Source organism: Anolis carolinensis, chromosome 2, assembly GCF_035594765.1.
Source record: "Anolis carolinensis isolate JA03-04 chromosome 2, rAnoCar3.1.pri, whole genome shotgun sequence".
In the NCBI taxonomy this organism is placed as follows: domain Eukaryota; kingdom Metazoa; phylum Chordata; class Lepidosauria; order Squamata; family Dactyloidae; genus Anolis; species Anolis carolinensis.
Window position 1 is genome coordinate 286,938,124 of NC_085842.1, and position 6,839 is coordinate 286,944,962.

At 39.6% G+C, this 6,839-nt stretch overlaps 1 long non-coding RNA gene across 1 annotated transcript; it reads right to left on the reverse strand.

Annotated features, from left to right (window-relative positions):
- Positions 1 to 491: 491 nt before the first annotated feature.
- On the reverse strand, positions 492 to 6,632 carry LOC103277609 (uncharacterized). Its single transcript, XR_505536.3, has 3 exons — positions 5,144 to 6,632; positions 3,726 to 3,820; positions 492 to 853 (listed from the first exon to the last, which is right to left on the reverse strand). It is a non-coding gene; the product is annotated as an uncharacterized LOC103277609 (long non-coding RNA).
- Positions 6,633 to 6,839: the final 207 nt, after the last annotated feature.

The following is a 6,839-nucleotide window of genomic DNA, read 5'->3' on the forward strand; positions in this document are numbered from 1 at the left end:
TGGCTGGGTTTCAGCCTCAGTTCCTCACCAGTGAATCTCAAAAAGAAATATTGAGAGAGATCCATATGCTATAATTACAACAGAAAACAAAAATCCAACATAAAATCTGCAACAGGCGGGCATTATATTCTAGTATGTACAAATCTGGGAAACCCAACTGTGGTAGCATATGTTTACATGGTGTTTCAAGGTGGATAGATGATGTTCAAATATTATAAGTTTACTTCAGGAACACCGAATGGAGTCACCTTCTGTATATCAAAGATGCTTTAAAACAGGAAATGAATGGTTCTCCAAATGCTGTTGTGCTGCACCTTCTCTCAGTCTTATCTGTGCTGGGTAGGTCTAATGGGAGATACACTCTAACAGTACTATGGGGATGGTCATGCTTTCCTGCATTAAGAGACAGTAAAATATAAGATATAACACACACACCTTTACAAAACCATCTCCCCCTCTCCCCCCAAAAAAGAGAACATTGTTCATGAAGCTGTGATGGCTTAGGTTTATTTTCAAGTGAATATGTTTGGGACTTGTGAGCTAAAATAAAAGACCACTGATTGGAACACTGTTAGTTAATCTCAATTAGAATACATCAATTGAAGCAATTGTTGAATGGAGAATCAACCCATAGATAAATCCAACTGATTCAATGGGACCAAGATTATCATTTGGGCCACTGTCTGTATGAGTAATTGTAATTCTTCTCTTAGTTTTCTTGATGTTAAGGTGGCTGGACTTGTTTAAGCTGTTTCAGGATCATGCTGTATAGTGCTGAGTATTGGAGACTGGTTTTAGAGAAGAGAGAAGCTGAATGCTGGGATGTCCAATCCAGAGTATTTCCCCTTTACTCCTGCAAAGGGATATTCAGAGGAGTTCATTTGATTCTAAATTGGGATGAGGAGGGAGGGAGAATTTTTAAAAATCAAAATCAGAGCTATTCTGCTGTGCAATTTATATCTAAACAATCCTTCAGGGATCTTTAACAAGTCTATAAACAATCTTGGAGTTGCCAAAAACCAGTTACAAATAAAGCTTTTCCAGAGCCGTGCCCAGTCTGAGCGTAGAGCACAATGCTTCCCCACCCCCTGCCCCGCTTAATAAATATTTAGCTTTGGGGAAGGAAAGGGAGGAGGGAAAGGCCACGGGTAACAAAGAACATTGGTTGTTTAGATTGCCCGGCCAGAGCCGAAGCTCCGTCTTTGCAGCTGACCAGTGCTACATATAGGTTAATTTCCACATGGAGCTGTAGAAATTCTATCCCTGGTTTGTGAAGTTTGGGTCAGCCCAAGCATGCTAATCTGTTTAGCATGTGTGCTTCGTGGAGGAGCCAGACCACCACCAGGCAGGAGGAGGAGGAGGAGGAGAAGCAGCAGCAGCCGCAGTAACAGTCCTTGGAGGTAGTTAATAAAGAGCTGAAGGGAAAGACACTTATAAAGGGTTCGGCTTATGAACAAGGGCAGCTTGTGGCATTTATTTAAAGTATCCAAACGGAAAATGCCACAGATTGCTTTTAGCAGAAGTCACATGGCCAAGTTCATTAGGGACTGACGAGCAAGTAGACAAAGGGCACTGGAAGAAGAATGTTCCACAAGATGAAGGAGATGTAAAAAAAAAAAAAAACAACAACATGGGAAGAGATACCAAAAGGCATAAACATTAATTTTGGACAACTATCTCCCAAATTCAGTGTAGTTATCAGCTGGAGAATTCTGGGAACTGTCATCTGAAAAAGTAACATTTCCAAAAACTAGAAGACATCCACCTTACAAACACTCAAAAGACAGCAAAAGGGACAATTCTTCACAGCAAATATTACATCCAAGTAGACCCCATTCAGCGATAGCTGGTGGCCCCTTTGTCAAGGGAGCAGTTAATCTTCTCCATGCCTTAATTTCAGTTTTAAATGAGCTATCCATGGTGCTGAATTCCATTGATCAAATCAGTTTAACGCCTTAGATAACCTTCTTTAGAGTTCGGGCTAAAACCTAGAACAGATTCACTGACACTGGATTTAGCAGCCATCTATAGCTCTATGCTTTTCTCCACATTATTTAATCATGAAATTTAAAGCACATTGAATTGTGGCTTTAGTTGCATACACAATTTTGAACCTGTTTTGACCATTTTGGGGCATCTCCCCCTTCAGGATCTTTCAGATGTTTTGAGTTCCCATAATTCCCAATTCTTGGCCATGATAGCTCTGGGACTGATAAGAGTTGTAGTTATAAGCATTTGAAGGGTACAAGGTTACTGCTCTTTGATTCACTGGGGACAGCTTTAATACTGTGACTCACAAAGGCTCCCAGGGAGACATCCCTTGTATTGTTTTCCCCTATTCAAATTCCTTCCAAAGGATATCTTTGAAGTGGATAATGGTAGTAAGACCCAAATATTATCAGATATAACTCCAATCAAATATTAATATGATCCGGTTGCATAGTCTACCAATTACACTGAAACCTGACCTCCATGTAAGCATATACCTATGATATAAATTTCAATCAGCTTCAAGTTTATTTTAAAATTATTCTGGCTCCCTAATTTAGAAAACTGGGAACTTTAGAAGTTAGTGTTCTCTAACAAAAGGATTTCCAACATGTTCATATAAATTAGCATCCCCAGAGGTTGAGATTTTGGAGCATACAGAGTTTCTTCATCTGGTTGTGAAACTGGCTCAAAGCTATTGTTTAGATGTGCCCCAAATAAACTGAATGGGATGAGCTGGGAATCATTTGGTATTGGCTATAAACTTGCTTGCTTTCTCTCCCCCGCCCCATTTCTCTTACAGAGGTAGACACTTAAAGCATTTTAAGCTAATCAAAATATTTGCTGATGAGTGTTTATTTTTTCAAGCCCTGGCTTTTGGCTTTAGACTTCCCTTTAAACAACACATAGACTGCAGCATTAATTTGTTATAAAACCAAATGTGGTTGAGATTATTTTGCCCTGACTCTAGAGATCAATCACTGCTGAGAATATATCTATTGGAGTTAAATAAGCAGTTAGAAGCACATCTTTCAGCATTCAACAGCATCATTTGCTATGCCCTCACCACATGTGTCTAAGGCAAACAATGTGGGGTGAGCTTTTGGAGCAATATGGAAACCTTTCTTGGTAACACTCCACCAGCCAGAAAACCATGACTAGAAACAGGAGATCAGCCAGATAGACAGAAGGTTGTTTTAGACTTCACAGTAACAGTTTTCCATTCCAAAATTTCTCCACTCTGCCATATTCTGGCAATTTACCCTGCTAATCTTACCTGACAATCCTATATTCATTCCCGATTCGCAGGGCTTGGCAAAGTTACATCCTCTGGCTACAACTTCTGAAATCCTCCAGATGGTGTGAGGCCACCTGAATTACGACTTGTAGACTCCTCCAGCCTGGACAATGACTTTTTAGACTGCATTTGCCAGAATGCCCCAACTAGAATGGAAGCTGCTATTAAAAAAGCAGGATTTTTTCTAAGCTCTGAACTCATATGCATTGATTCATACATGTGGGAATGGTGTGGGCAAGGTGGTTTATGCAGGCTTAAGAGTCACTTGTTTGTTTTTAGGCTCAGCTATCACAACAAATGTATGCAAAGGAAGCCCAAGAGAGAACGAGGCAAATCAAAGATAGGGAAAGTGATATCTTAGTCTACACCTGGCAGAATCTCCCAGCCAGCCTGACCAAAAGATGCATTCTGGGAATTGTAGTGCAAAAAAGCAACTTACCAAAGATCTGCCCATCTGCTCCAGGTGGACAAAGTAGTCACTTGATCCCGATGTTATCTTCACTTAGGAAGACATTGTTGTTTTAGTCAACATTTCTGTCCATAACAAACATGTTATTATTATTATTATTTATTTATACCCCGTTTTATCTCTCCTGCAGAGAACCCCCAATGGCGCAGCAGATTAAAGCGCTGAACTGCTGAACTTGCGGACCAAAAGGTCGCAGGTTTGAATCCGGGGAGCAGAGTGAGCACCCACTGTTAGCCCCAGCTTCTGCCAAGTTAGCAGTTCGAAAACATGTAAATGTGAGTAGATCAATAGGTACTGCTTTGGCAGGAAGGTAACAGCGCTCCATGCAGTCATGCCAGCCACATGACCTTGGAGGTGTCTACAGACAACGTTGGCTCTTTGGCTTAGAAATGGAGATGAGCACCAACCCCCAGAGTTGGACACGACTGGACTTAATATCAGGGGGAAACTTTTACCTTTACCTTTACTTTTACTATCTCTCCTGCAGGTGACTCAACAGAAGTTGACAGCATTTTTTACTACAAGGAATTTTCCCTGGAGTAATTGATTGTGTGGGGCCTAATTACACTAAATGCACCAAAATTTTAGACAATTTCTTGGGCGATGCACTCCAGTGGTGTGTGGGATCAAAAGGTAGGATCTAATATACCAGCATATTTTAGCATCATGCTCTTATCAATACCTCAGCCTTAAGAGAGGCATTTCAACTGTTGTGAATTAAAAGAAAGCATTTGGAACACCACCAAACAATGTTGTTAATGTAATAAGGTATGCAGCCATCTGGAGAATCCCAAAGAGCCAGACTAGGAATCCCAGGACAGCTGGATTTGGTCACCGATCTGAAGTAGGTTTGTTTGTTTGTCCATACTATACCTTGCCTTTCTCTTGGTATGCAGCCCAAGGCAGTGTGGGACCCAATGTGAAGTTCTTAACTTTTGAATTAAAGCCAAAAATAGGTGACTCCAATGTAAAAACTCCAATCCCATATTCAAATAGTAAGTTCAATTTTGTGAGGATTTTAATTTATATACCCACAAGTGACAGGTATTTACAAACTCAAGAAAACCCTAGGTTTGCAGAAGAACACACAAATATTTCTTCATTGTCCCATTATGCATTTTAAATATAATACAACACCAACATCTCCATCGGGAATTCCACAATATCTATTTGCTTTACTTGCTTTACCAAGCATGGCATGGATAAGACAAAGATTAAAAGAAACAGAGTGAAAAAAGGACCTCAAGCAAACTCCAATGGATACAACATGTCTGCATTTTAGAAATGTCCTAGTACATTCCCATTTCCATGATGTAATGCTTACTTAATCTTACAAAACTGTATTTTTCAATATGAAAGATAAAGGGTTTTGAAAACGTCTTTGTTACCTTTTTATCCTCTATTTCTTTGAAAGAGTTCAGTGGACCAAACAGGCACTTGCTCCTTCACATTTAATCCTCCCAACAACCATGTGAGTTACATCAAGCCACGAGAGCATGTGACTGGTCCAAAGTTACCTAGTAAATCCGAAGTCTCAATGGTTAGAACCCGGATCTCTTAAAGCCCACAGGCCCAGTCACACTCCAATGATCTATCATTATAATTCCACTTTAACTGCCATGGCTATATATCCTATGGAATCCTGGGATCTGCCATTTCTTTCTCTGAGATTTCTAAATGGTCCTTTATAAATTGCAAACCTTGGCATTCCATAAACTGGAACTGTGGCAGTAAAGTGAAATCATAGTGTTATAACTCTGTAATGTGAAGGAACCCCACACTCTATCTCTAATGACATGACACTTTCTCTTAACATGTGCTAATTGTTGTGTACACAGCAAACACAATCTTACGACTTCAGAACTGGTTCTTTGGACTTTTGGTCTTCTATCCTGATAACAATCGAAGTCTTGAAAATAACTGAAGATATCAGTGAGGTTAAGTCTAAGTCTTGTCTTCACCCCTAATTTCTATCAATGCAGCTGACCTCAGACTCTGCCCTTGTTCCATGGAAGCCTTTGTTTGCATAAAGGACATGATAGATTACACACATCAGTTACTATACTTTGTCAGATAAACAGAGGACAAATGACACAGCAAGATGGATCTATGCTACAAGCAGCTTGTGTTTTTATTGTAGCAGGCTACTACTTACAATGGAAAAGTACACTCCACATCTGCTGAGAACCCTAACAAAATGTCTATTGATTTCTAATAGATACAACTATTGGAAATAGCTGCACCCACAGTCTGGGCACATATCCTTTTGGCAAATGTGAATCTCCATGAATATGTGGAGACCACCTTTTTAAAAACCACCACTCAAGAAAAGCATGCCCTTGTTAGAAGTTGACCCTTTGAACAAGTGATATTCACAAGCATTCATGTAATGGCACACAGGTACCTCAGCTGTTAAACTGAAGAACCATGTCTTTAAACTGCCCAAAATAATGACATGCCACTACAAAAATATATTTGATTCGCAGAGTTTTAAAGATTTTTCTTTGAAGGGTCCCTTTAAAACCCCTTTAACTTAAAATATGCACTCAGAGATAAAAGCAAAGTCTTCTTTGCAAAATAACATACCTTGTTTACTCAATAACATCTTGTATTAATTCACCATACAGGCACATTTCTTATTACAGATAGAATGTGGGTTTCTCTCTGTGTTGAGTACACAGAGCATCATTCTATCAATAATCAGTAGTCTTTAAGTATACTTGTATTCACTGAAGTCCATAACCAAACATGCATCCACTTCCACTGAGGTCTAAAGCAGACTTAACACGTTGAAGTCTATAATCACACTGAACACAAAATGGAGTCCTGAGTCTGAACACTTTCAGTACTATCACATATCTGCAGTCCCACCCACACCAAAGAGGTAAGTCAAACTGGCAAATCAACATAGAATACAGGTTAGAAAATATATACATTAACAAATAAATAGTGAGAGGCTTGGGAGGTTGCTATTTCCAACAAGAACTGCCCTTTTGTACAAAGTCTCACATCATTTACAGAAGGCAATTGCAGATCATACCTATATAACCTGAGAATAAGGCAGCCATCATAAGCATGCTTAGA